This window comes from Papio anubis, chromosome 18 (assembly GCF_008728515.1).
Source record: "Papio anubis isolate 15944 chromosome 18, Panubis1.0, whole genome shotgun sequence".
NCBI lineage: Eukaryota > Metazoa > Chordata > Mammalia > Primates > Cercopithecidae > Papio > Papio anubis.
In genome coordinates, this window is record NC_044993.1 from 63,568,140 (window position 1) to 63,581,708 (window position 13,569).

The following is a 13,569-nucleotide window of genomic DNA, read 5'->3' on the forward strand; positions in this document are numbered from 1 at the left end:
GGTAACACTGGACAGGGAGCACTCACAGTTCCAAGAGTTTCCCTCCAAATTATAAAGACGTTCTTGTAATTAGCTAGATTTCCTACAGCCAGGTCTTCTGCCCATGGGAAGCAGGGGAGGATGCGAAAAGCATTGTGGTCTGCCCTTCTGTGCACTCATAGATCCAGTTCTGTAGTTCACACGACTCTTACAGCTCATCATATTTTCAGTTAAATCAATATTTAAGTTGTTATAAATATTCTCTATATAGCCAGATAGACTACCATGACTACATTATCTTTAACAGTAGTTTGTCTTTTCCTGGAGATATCAACTGAACCTTCTTATAAACCTAACCTTCACTTGCCAAATTGACCAGAACTGTCATATTATCAACCTTTCCCCCTAGTCTACGCTCTTTCAAGATCAAGCTTAAAGATCACCTCTTCTTTATCTAAATTTCCTACTACAAGTATTTTTTATATCTTCAGTGATATAGCCTTTCTTACAGTAGTTTTAATAAATGCTGTTTAATGAATATTCACTTAAAAACAAACCTCTGGAAAGCCACCCAAAATTATTCTCTCCTTAGTAACAAGTACTGAAAAGCCTCCCAAAGTCACTGTCTCCTTAATAAAGAGTACTAAAAAGGCGTCGGCAACTTTTGCCATGGCTATCTGGTAAGCTATTTCAAATCAGCATACTGTATACACTAGAGCCTCAGAGTTATACCAATGGAAATTACCACATTTAGTAGACACATACAATGCCTCTAAATAATTAATGGCTAACTTTAGTAACACCTCTCTAAACATTTCATAACTTAATCAGGAGTTCAAAAAAATCCAATACATTCTCTCTCTGTCCTCCAAAAAGTCATGAGATTATTTCTCTCTAGATACTGGCTGACTTCAATCTGTCCCACAATTGGTAAAAATGAAGATAAAGAACTCTCCTAGTCTACTGTAATGTAGAATAACTATCTAAATGATATATGAACATGAGATACCGGAGGCGGGCGGATCACCTGAGGTCAGGAATTTGAGACCAGCCTGGCCAACATGGTGAAACCCTGTCTCTACTAAAAATACAAAAATTAGTCGGGCGCCTATAATCCCAGCTACTTGCAAGGCTGAGGCAGGAGAATTGCTTGAACCCAGAGGCCGGAGGTTGCAGTGAGCCGAGATCGTGCCACTTCACTCCAGCCTGAGTCAAAGAGCGAACCTCTGCCTCAAAATAAAATAAAATAAAAGAGATAGATAAGTCACTGCAGTGTGTGTGTGGGGCGGGGGGGGAAGTAAAATAAATAGACTATGACATAGAATGAGAGAATACGGTTTTTTGTATTTTGTATTATCTCACTGAACAATGAGAACTAGTACTCTTGTGCATTTAAAGTTATATTTTATTTTTAACTATCCAATATATTATTTAAACTTTGATTACATAAAATGAAATAGATTGTGCACACTCACTGTAAGAGAACTATGATATATGCACAAGCAAAGATGCAGGGATCATGCAATAGTTTCGTACCAGATTTCAAGATATCAAGTAGCAAGGAAACACAATGGAATTGAAGGCTGAGGTGAAGTACAGGCATAAGGCAAGGAAAGCACAACATTCAAGATGTACCTATATACACCAGTTCTTAAAACACGCAAATCATTTCCAATAAGGCACTGGCTCATGTATTTCTGTTGAGGCAGAAGTCAATCTTAGGATGTGGTCTGTACATATCTGCAGATAAGACTGAGAGTGAAGTAAATTTGATTAAGATCGGAGTCAACACTTCTACAAACATATTGCAGAATAAACAAGCTAAGAAGAAAGGCATACTTCACAAAAGCTGAATTCAGTGTTATTAGTCCTTCATTCTGATGCTTCATTTTTGCATTTTTCAATTGCTTTCCTGTGATATAACTTATCTTTATCTTGGTCTTCCCCATTTGTTTTGCAAATAGTTATGTCGCAGGTCATTTACTGGCTACAATAAATACGACAAAATCATAATAAAAACAGTATTAAGTCGCAATCTAGAATAACAATTTAAGTGAATATGACAGTTTTTCTAATGTGGACTATTCAGTACAACTGTCCTCTTCTTCTATACATATTAACCATATACAAGTCTTCAGAGCAGAAAAAGCCATTGTGTCGTAAAGGAAGCAACACGTGGTTAGAAACTTCATTTTCAACATAGGAACATGGAAAGGTAGAAGTCCGTTTCCCTAAATGCGGTAAGGTTTTAACAGAAATAAAGCAAAAATAATTACTGCTTCCTCTCTTTCTTAAACCTGCTTGCCAAACTTGGAGAAAGGTGGTTACAGAAGGGCGATAAGATGGAATTTTCTTTAAAAAAATCATAAAAACGAACTTCTACCGTAAAGAAGTCGTCTTCCTTAAATCCTACCATCCCTACACCGGCAAGCTCAGAGGTACGGGATTTCGGCATTTTACTCAGAATTTTGTATTTTTTCCTGATGCTCTGGTCCCCACTTTTTAACAAACTTCAAGGCCGCCTGGCAAGATCCAGTTGCCTTCTGGCACCTGGCTTCATTAGATGATTAAAACGACTCAAGAAAACTTGGCAATGGGACACTAAAGTTGGTGGAAGTGGAGATTGATCCATTAATTTCTAAAAGCATTCCGGACAAGAGCGAGCTTTTAGTTACCCCTCAGAACAAAAAACACGGACCACTTCCCTCCGCAGTCCCCAACCCCAGTGCCGCCCGGACCTGGGGCCGCACACCACTCCCGCTTCACCAGCACCCCTCTCCGAAAACTGTGCAGACGCGCCCGTCAGCCCCTCAGGGGCCCCTTGCCGGCCGGGTCAGACGGCCCCGCGGGCGCTTTTCAGTCAGGGCAGCCTCGCCGCAAACGTCCGGTCGGCCCGGCGCTCCGAGGCCTCCGAGACCTGCCCTCAGAGAGGCGACCGACGCCCCCAGAGCCGCCACCCCGCCAATCGCCGCTCCCGCAGGACACTCGCCCGGGCCCAACGTACCTAGAGCGGCACCGCGCCAACCGCAGCAATACCCAAAGCCACTTCGAACCGCAGCCGCTAACAATGGTGGTCCGGCCAAGACCTGCTGAAGTAGGTCTCCCAACGCCCACCCCCAGCTGATTATGGACCAATGGCGGCGCGAATGTGCGGCAGCCCAGCCCAATCAGGCACAGCCAGCTAGAGTGGGCGGGGCGAAGGGCCGCGAGGGGAAATGGAAGTAAGCTGAGGGTTGCCTAGGGTTCGCCTCCGTGAGCGCTTCTTCCGGTCAGTCACCGGGGCTTTCCCGCCATAGCGCAGATGGAGGCGCCTGAGCTGGGCCTTTCTTTTCAGTGACTAGTGTGAAGATTTAGACTTTCGAAACTTATTGGGAATAAAACCGTATTTACAAAAACAACTCCTCATCCTGATCGGTAGTTTGCGATTTGAATTTTTTAAATATTGTTTGAAAATACTTTATCTTATTTACTTTTTTTGACGACTCCTTAAATTTTGCGACTCAGGAGATTGGTCCTAGCACCATACTATTTTTTTTTTTTCTTTTTATGAGACGGAGTTTTGCTCTTGTCGCCCGGGGTGGAGTTCAGTGGCGTGATCTCAGCTCACTGCAATCCCCATTTCCCATCTCCCAGGTTCAAGCGAGTCTCCCGCCTTAGCCTTCCGAGTAACTGGGACCGCAGGTGTGTGCCACCATGCCCGGCTAATTTTTCTACTTTTAATATACATGGGGGTTCACTGTGTTGGCCAGGCTGGTCTCGAACTCCTGACCTCAGGTGATCCGCCCTCCTCTGCCTCCCAAAGTATTGGGATTACAAGCATGAGCCACCGCACCAGCCTGCACCAGATCCTTGAATTCGCTAAATTGTCCCAGGAACCTGCCAGCCTTGGCTGCCTGTGATTTCATGAGACCCGATGCCTTAGGTGGCTGCCCACTTGGATGCCATGAACTCACTCAACAGGTGGTTACTGAATGCCCACTGTGTAGAAAATACAGGAAATACAACAGTAGATTAGGTCCATAATGCCCTCTTTTATTTATTTATTTATTAGAGTTTCGCTCTTGTTTCCTAGGCTGGAGTGCAATGGCGTGATCTCGGCTCACCACTACCTCCGCCTCCCAGATTCAAGTGCTTCTCCTACCTCAGCCTCCCGAGTAGCTGGGATTATAGGCATGCACCACCATGCCTGGCTAAGTTTTTTTTGTATTTTTAGTAGAGACGGGGTTTCTCCATGTTAGGCTGGTCATGAACTCCCGACCTCAGGTGATCCACCCGCCTCGGCCTCCCAAAGTGCTGGGATTACAGGCGTGAGCCAGCCACGCTTGTGATGAGGTTAGAGCTGCCTGCCTTGTCACTTCCGGTTAGGAGAAAAATGAGGAGTCCAGACAATCTAGGTTAGGTCATCAACAGAATAACATATTCCAACCAGCCAGTTCCCCGAATATGCTCCAGGGATCTAGGGGTAATCTTTAATGTCAATCCTATTTTTATAATTATACTATTTTTATAATATAAAGATGTTTTTGCTTTTTTCATTCTCTGAGTCAGAAGAGTCAATGGAATTTTCTAGAAGCCTCTGGAAAATTGATGTGTGATATTGCTACAGATTGAATATAGAAGCAGACATGAGAATTTAACTACCAACCTGGGCAACAAAGTGAGATCTCCACTTTTCTACAGAAGTAAAAATAAAAAGCTGCATCCTTCTAGCTACATGGGAGGCTGAGAGGAAGGGAGGATCACTTAAGCTCAGGAGTTAGGGGCTGCAGTGAGCTGTGATAGTGCCACTGCACTCCACCCTGGGTGATACAGCAAGAGACTGTCTTAGAAAAGAGAGAGAGAGACCAAGCACGGTGGCTCACATCTGTAATCCCAGCACTTTGGGAGGCTGAGGTAGGAGGATCATGAGGTCAGTAGTTTAAGACCAGACTGGCCAACATAGTGAAACCCTATTTCTACTAAAAATACAAAAATTAGCTGGGCATGGTGGCACATGCCTGTAATCCCAGCTACTTGGGAGGCTGAAGCAGGAGAATAGACTGAACCTGGGAGGTGGAGGTTGTGGTAAGCCGAGATCGCGCTACTGCACCCCACATGGGCAACAAAATGAGACTCCATCTCAAAAAAAAAAACAGAGAGAGAGAGTCTTACTGTATTAAGTCAGACATTAAGGATATTAGTAAAATGTAAAACAATCCTAATCTTTGCACATTTTTTGTTGTTCTGGAACATGATTTTGAAAATAATTATAGGGTTGCTAAGAGAGATAGTGTGGGAGGGAGTGGAAGGTAGTAAGTTGCAGTCAGATAAGGAATTTGGACTTAATTCAGTTAACAGTGAGTAACTAGCCTTTAGAAATGTTATGTCTATTTAAGGTACTAGGATATCTTGTATGTCATTTTAACAATAGTAATAAAACAGACCAGGCATACTCCTGTAATCCTAGCATTTTGTTATGTCTATTTAAGGTACTAGGATATCTTGTATTTCATTTTAATAATAGTAATATAATAGGCCATGTGCACACCTGTAATCCTAGCATTTTGGGAGGCCAAGACCCACAGATAGCTTGAGCCCAGGAGTTTGAGACCAGCTTGGGCAATATAGCGAGATCCCATCTCTATAAAAAAAAAATAATTGATATTTACTGGACATTATGTTAATAAAGTTTATTATTGTTGGCCGGATGTGGTGGCTCACGCCGGTAATCCCAGCACTTTGGGAGGCCAAGGTGGGCAGATCACTTGAGGTCAAGAGATCAAGACCATCCTGGCCAACGTGGTGAAACCCCATCTCTACTAAAAAAACAAAAATCAGCTGGGCATGATGGTGCGCACCTGTCGTCCCAGCTACTTGGAAGGCTGAGGCGGGAGAATCGCTTGAACCCCAGAGAAGGAGGTTGCAATGAGCCAAGATCACGCCACTGCACTCCAGCCTGGTGACAGAGTGAGACTCAGTCTCAATAAATAAATAAATAAATTCATTCATTCACATAATGTGCTACATGAAGTACTATGAAGTCTCTCAATTTGCTATTTGACTTTTTAAAATAAATAATGCTTAACATAATAACAGATACAGTTTCTTGTACATTTCCTGACTTATAGTAGACACTTGATGTATAGTAACTATTACTAAAATTAATGAAGCTGAGACTATCAATGATCTTGAGTAAATTCTTTAGATTTTTGTGTTGGAATGCTTTCTTGTTTGTTCGTTTTCTTCCATTGAGGATTGTGGTGGGCAGAATTTGTACTCCCATGATCTTTGTCTCCTAGTATGCCTCTTACAGTTACCTTACATGGCAAAAGGGACTTTGCAAATATGATTAAGGTTATAATCAGCTGACCTTAAGATGGAGGACTTAACCTAGATTTTCCTGGTGAGTACAGTGTAATCATGTGAATCCCTAAAGGCAAAAGACAAGTCACATAGATGCAGCAGAAAGGAAATTCATAGATTTTCAAAGCACAGGCAGAACTCAACCCATGGTTCCTGGCTTGAAGATGAGAGGGACCACATGCAAATCTTGAGAATGAAAGTAGTTCTGCCAACAACCTGAATGAACCCAGAAGCAGATTCTTCTGCATAGCCTTAGCTGACTGACAGCCTATTGAGACCCTAAGCAGAGTTCCCACCTGAGTCCACTGTACTTCTGACTTACAGAATTGTGAGATAAGTGTGTAGTGTTTTAAGCCATTATGTTTGTGGTAACTTTTCATGGCAATAGAAAACAAATGCAAGCATTCATTCCACACTCTTCTCGGCACTCCCTAAGGCAAGGCGGAAACCCTATGAACTACATTTCCCAGGAGCCCTTGCCTCCTGTGTTCTGGATTCTATTGTGTTTTACCCAATGGAATACACTTCCTGAAATTTGGAAAGTGGCAGAGATACATGTTGTTGTGGGTTTTTACTTAGGCTTTGGCTCTCTTTCGCACCAGTCCCTGTCTCAGTTACTTAAAAGCAGCTGTGACAACAGTGGTTTTCTGAACTTTTCTGCCCTTTGGGCAGCAGAAGCAGCACCCTTCTTATTCTCTGGACCACAGAGGCAGCGGCACAAATGAAAACCAATGAGGCTGGGCATAGTGGCTCACGCTTGTAATTCCAGCACTATGGGAGGCCGAGGCAGGTGGATCACCTGAGGTCAGGAGTTCAAGGCCAGCCTGACCAACATGGTGAAACCCTGTCTCTACTAAAAATACAAAAATTAGCTGAGTATGGTGGCGGGCACCTGTAATCCCAGCTACTCAGGAGACTGAGGCAGGATAATTGCTTGAACCCAGAGGCAGAGGTTGCAGTGAGCTGAAATCACACCATTGCACTCCAGCCTAGGCGACAACAGTGAAACTCCGTCTAAAAAAAAAAAGAAAGAAAATCAATGTGACGGTAGCTCCTCCAGCCCTTACAAACTTATGAGCATCTAATTCTTTGTACTAAATACCATTATGTTTGAAATATACGAAGTGGTTTCGTTTTTCCATGACTGAACCCTAATTAATAGACTTCTCCATGCCTGAGTTTCCTGACATATGAAATGAAATTACTAACAATACATAACACATAGTAAAAATGTAACCACTTAGAATTATTGCATGAATTAAATTACATTGACTCAATTCATGTGAAGTGTTCAATAGAGTACTTAACCAACAGTAAGTGTTCGATAAACGATTGTTACTATTTTATTTTCTAAAGGGTTATTACTGTGATTACCAAATTGGCACTAAAAAAATGCCAGTTTATTCTACCTTTTCTCTAACCTATCTTGAACATTCCTAACTTGAAAACAAACATACACCAGCCTAAGCAACATAGAGAGACCCTGTCTCTACAGTTTTTTGTTTTTTTTGGGGGGGGGAGGTTAGCCAGGTGTAGTGGTGTGTGCCAATATTCCTAGCTACTCAGGAAGCTGAAGTGGGAGGACTATTTCAGCCCAGGAGTTCCAGGCTGCAGTGAGCTTTGATTGTTCCACTGCACTCTAGCCTGGGTGACAGAGCAAGACCAAAAAAAAAAAAAAAAAGAAAGAAAAAAAAGGGGGGCCGGGCATGGCAGCTCATGCCTGTAATCCCAGAGCTTTGGGAGGCCAAGGCAGGTATATCATGAGGTCAGGAGTTTGAGATCAGTGTGGCCAACATGGTGAAACCCTGTCTGGATGGTGAGGGGGCAGGCACCTGTAATCCCACATAGTCGGGAGGCTGAGGCAGGAGAATCGCTTGAACCTGGGAGGCCACATCTGACCGCACCCGGCCCAGATTGATTCTCTTTCAAAAGCCATATGAGGCCAGGCACGGTGACTCACGCCTGTAATCCCAGCACTTTGGGAGGCCAAGGCAGGCAGATCAACTGAGGTCAGGAGTTTGAGATCAGCCTGGCCAAGATGGTGAAACCCCATCTCTACTAAAAATACAAAAATTATCTGGGTATGGTGGCGCATGCCTGTAATCCCAGCTACTTGGTAGGCTGAGGCAGGAGAATCGCTTGAACCCGGGAGGTGGAGGCTGGGGTGAGCCGAGATTGCACCATTGCACTCCTGCCTGGGCAACAAGAGTGAAACTCCATATCCAAAAAAAAAAAAAAAAAAGGGAATACAATCTGTAACAGATTAAATTGTTAAATTCGTCTTATATAGAAAACGTTATAATCCTCAGGCCGGGCTTGGTGGCTTACGCCTGTAATCCCAGCACTTTGGGAGGCCGAGGTGGGTGTATCATGAGGTCAGTAGTTCGAGACCAGCCTGGTCAACATGGTGAAACCCCTTCTCTACTAAAAATATAAATTAGCCAGGTGTGGTTGTGGGCACCTGTAATCCCAGCTACTCCTTAAATCTGGGAGGTGGAGGTTGCAGTGAACTGAGATCTGGCCATTGCACTCCAGCCTGGGCAACAAGAGCAAAAAACTCCATCTCAAAAAAAAAAAAAAAAAAAAAGGAAAGAAAATAAAACATAATCCTATTAATTTCCTTTGTTTTCTGCATATGTGAGCTAGAACTTAACTTTTAACTTGAGTACACTGATTCCATTTTTTCTGGTGCTCATGTCTCCAAACAAGAAAATGACTGCCCTGTTGGGTTTCAGACTTTAATAGGGTGTGTAGCCCTTTTATTTTGGCCAATTTCTCCCATTTGGAACGGGAACAATTAACGAATGTCTGTACTCCCATGGCATCTTGGAAATAACTAACTTGCTTTTGATTTTACAGGCTCCTAGACAGAAGGGACTTGCCTTGTCTCCAATGAGACTTTTGGGTTAATGCTAGAATGAGGTAAGACTTTGAGGGACTGTTTCCTTTCCATGGTTTTTTTTTTTTTTTCCCCTCAAGATGTCGCCCAGGGTAGAGTGCAGTGGTGTGATCTCGGCTCACTGCAACCTCTGCCTCCCGGGTTCAAGCAATTCTCCTGCCTCAGCCTCCCGAGTAGTTGGGATTACAGGCGTGTGCTACCACATTTGGCTAATTTTTATATTTTTAGTAGAGACGGGGTTTCACCATATTGGCCAAACTGGTCTTGAACTCCTGACCTCAGGTGATCTGCCTGCCTCAGCCTCCCAAAGTGCTGGGATTACAGGCGTGAGCCACCTTGCCTGGCTTCCTTTCCAATTTAAAAGAGTACATTTAACATTCCATCTTAGACATTGTGATAGCTGTGAAGTCTTTGTGTGAGAAAGGTTTATTCAGGTGAAAAGCTTTCCCAGATTTTCACTTGAATAAACTCTTTAAAACTGGATTTTGAGCCTTTCAATTATTTCAGGTTGACATAACTAAAATAGAATGAGCTTATATACTCTTAGAATGCACTCACTCTGTGAACTGTAAAATTGTTCCATTCTTGTTAAAGCTTTAGTTTTGGGGAATTCACATCAATGGGTATCAGAGCTAGGCACAGTGATGTGGTTAAAAGAAAGGTGCCTTGGCTGGGCACAGTGACTCACACCTGTAATCCCAACACTTTGGGAGGCCGAGGTGGGCAGATCACTTGAGGTCAGAACTTTGAGACCAGCCTGGCCAATGTGATGAAACCCTGTCTCTCCTAAAAATACAAAAATTAGCCGGGTTTGGTGGCGGAAGCCTATAATACCAGCTACTCGAGAGACTGAAGCAGGAGAATTGCTTAAACCTGGGGTTGGGGGCAGAGGTTGCAGTGAGCTGAGATCGAGCCATTGCACTCCAGTCTGGGTGACAGAGGAAGACTCCGTCTCAAAAAGAAAAGAAAAGAAAAGAACAATAAAGAAAGATGCCTCATCACAGATAGTGTTGCACCTATGTCTTTGATAACATAGTTTAAGGAAATACTTACAAAGTGAAAATTATGCAAACGGGTAAAGGTACCAGGTTCCTAGCTCCCTGGACTCCCCACATGACTGTGAGAGAGAAGACAGGGACTGGTTAGGCAGATAGAGAGGGAGGACCTCAGAAGAAAGATAATGCCTACAGGAATGCACCCGCACCACCCCTGTTATGCAGCTAGCAGATGGAAATGTGGTTAAGAACTTCCTCTTTTACCAGAATTTTTGATCAAAAGGATATTTGTCCCAACTTAGACACAGGCACAATAAATCAACTAAATGTCCTTAGCCTGACCCAAGCTCATTATAATATCATTAACATGAGATCTGCAGTGCAGTTTTACCCCCAAGTGGGCTTTTCTGTGGTGCTTATGGCTAATAACTAAGATGGAGTAACTATAGACAAGAACGCACCTGCGCACTAACAACTGGGACCAGGAAGCAGCCAGGAAGCAGAGGTTTGTGTAGGATGCAAATGAGAAAAACACCCCTAGAAAGGAAGGATAAAAACCCCTGGGGAGGCCGGGCATGGTGGCTCACACCTGTAATTCCAGCACTTTGGGTGGCCGAGGCAGGCAGATCACTTGAGGTCGGGAGTTCAAGACCAGCCTGGCCAACATGGTGAAATCCTGTCTCTACCAAAGATACAAAAATTAGCTGGGCATGGTGGTGCATGTCTGTAATCCCAGCTACTTGGGAGGCTGAGGCAGGAGAATCGCTTGAACCTGGGATATGGAGATTGCAATGAGCTGAGATTGTGACATTGCACTCCAGCCTGGGCAACAGAGCAAGACTCCATCTCAAAAAACAAAACAAAACACAACACCCTGGGGATGACCAACCCACTTTCAGGAGCCCTGTCTTTACTGAGAACTTTCTGTTGCTTAATAAAACTCTACTCTGGGCCAGGCACGGTGGCTCATGCCTGGAATCCCAGTAATTTGGGAGGCCAAGGCGGGTGGATCACCTAAAGTCAGGAGTTCGAGACCAGCCTGGCCAACATGGTGAAATCCTGTCTCTACTAAAAACACAAAAATTAGCTGGGCATGGTGGCAGTTGCCTGTAATTCCAGCTACTTAGAAGGCTGAGGCAGGAGAATCATTTGAACTCGGGAAGCAGAGGTTGCAGTGAGCTGAGATCATGTCATTGCTCTCCAGCCTGGGTGACAAGAGTGAAACTGTTTCAAAAAAAAAAAAACCCAAAAACAAAAAAACAAAAAAAACTCTACTCTGCCCTACCCTCCTGTGTCCAATAAGGAAACTGCGACAATGGTATCAGTACCGAAGATAAGGCCCAAGCAGAGTGATCAGTCCAGCAGGAGACCACTGCTTTTCCCCCTTGTATTACTCCATTCTCACACGGCTATGAAGATACTAATACTACCCAAGACTGGGTAATTTATAAAGAAAGGAGGTTTAATTGACTTACAGTTCTGCATGTCTGGAAGGGCTCAGGAAACACACAATCATGGCGGAATGTGAAGGGGAAGCAAGGCACGTCTTACATGGTGTCAGGAAAGAGAGAGAGTGCAGGGGAAACTGCCACTTTTTTTTTTTTTTTTTAGACAGAGTCTTGCTCTGTCACCTAGGCTGGAGTACAGTGGTGCGATCTTGGTTCACTGTCACCTCCACCTCCTGGGTTCAAAGGATTCTCCTGCCTCAGTCTCCCAAGTAGCTGGGACTACAGGCATTTGCCACCACGCCCAACTAATTTTTTGTATTTTTAGTAAAGATGGTGTTTCACCTTGTTAGCCAGGATGGTCTCGATCTGGTGACCTTGTGATCTGCCCACCTCAGCCTCCCAAAGTGCTGGGATTACAGGCGTGAGCCACTGCACCTGGCCAAAACTGCCACTTTTAAAGCATCAGATCTCATGAGAACTCTCTATCATAAGAACAGCATGGGGGAAACCATCCCCACAATCCAATCACCTCCCACCAAATCCCTCTCTCAACACGTGGGGATTACAATTTGAGAAGAGATTTGAGTGGGGACACAGAGCCAAACCATATCACCCCTCCAGATTTGGGAGAGTTTTTGTACATTTATGGTCCCTCCCTGGAGGGAATAGACTTAGGTTATCTGTCTGCCTGATTACCATATGCTTGTTATCAGTCTCCTGTCTACAGTGTGTTGATGGGAAATGCTGACATGACTTCATGCTCATCAGTCTAGTAGCCAGCACAAACAAACCCAGCATATTCCTGACCATTTACTTAAAGGGATCAAAGGCTAGTCTCCAAGATGTTTACATCAGAAGTAGGTTCTGCATCTGAGGTCCATTTCTGCATAGATTATTTCAAATATTTTACTAAAGTGAGACTTTGCTTGGATATTTGTTTCCACTGTATGAGTTTAAGTTTGAGTCATTCCAAAATTTTTTTCTTTCTTTTTTTACTGAAGTCAACTTTACGGATGTAAAAATTACATAAAACAAAAGGCACATGTTTTAAGTGCACAACGAGTTTGGAGAAGTATAGATATTGTCGTACCAAAGATGAACACTTCCATCACCACCCCAAATTCCCTTATGCCCTTTGCAGTCATCCTCCAACCACTGATCCCCAACGCCATAAAACTCCTCACCTTCTTTCAATTAAAATGTATTAGTTGCACTTGTTTTAGAATTTATTCTAAGTTGGATTACGCAGTACTGTATGTTAATATTTATTATTCTTTTCTTCAGCATAACTTTTTTTTTTTCTTTTTAAGAGTTGGGATCTCACTCTGTCATCCAGAGTGCAGTGGTGCAATCATAACTCACTGCAGTCTCCAACTCTGGGGCTCAAGCGATTCTCCCTCAGCCTCCCATGTAGCTGGGAATACAGGCACTCCCCACTGTGCCTGGCTTCTTTTTTACTTTTCAGTATCAAAAATATCATTTTAAAAATATTTAGCTAAACCCAAAAAAGATACTAATTTTGGTCATGCAACAGCTCAATTTAGTTTGGATAATTCAGAGACAAGTAACTACATTAGAAAAAGAGAGGATAATTATTTTTCCCTTTTCAACTAACATGGAAAATTCATCACCAAAAGAAAACATTGGATGGTGTGTACTTGACAACTAAGTTTCTCAAAGGAAATTGAGAAAAGGAGAACAGGGAACCTAACATTCATCTATATCAGGAAAGCACCTTTATCCAAATAACTCTTTCATACACTGAACTCATGATCTATTTACTCTTTTGAAAGCAAAAACAATATGCATTTCGTAGCTTTCCACACTGAAAAACCCAGGAACAATGACTGACCTAATGGCTATGAACTCCCCCAGTGTTCAGTTAAAATGTTATTTCCCACTCCAC

The 13,569-nt window shown here is 43.3% G+C and overlaps 1 protein-coding gene across 1 annotated transcript in view; it reads right to left on the minus strand.

The window, feature by feature from the left end:
* ATF7IP2 (activating transcription factor 7 interacting protein 2) overlaps positions 1-3,074 on the minus strand; it is an 88,820-nt gene extending 85,746 nt beyond the window's left edge. Inside the window, exon 1 of the mRNA XM_017953172.3 lies at positions 2,984-3,074. The gene's annotated coding sequence lies outside the window, so the exon portion shown is untranslated. The remainder of the gene's footprint in view (positions 1-2,983) is intronic.
* Positions 3,075-13,569: the final 10,495 nt, after the last annotated feature.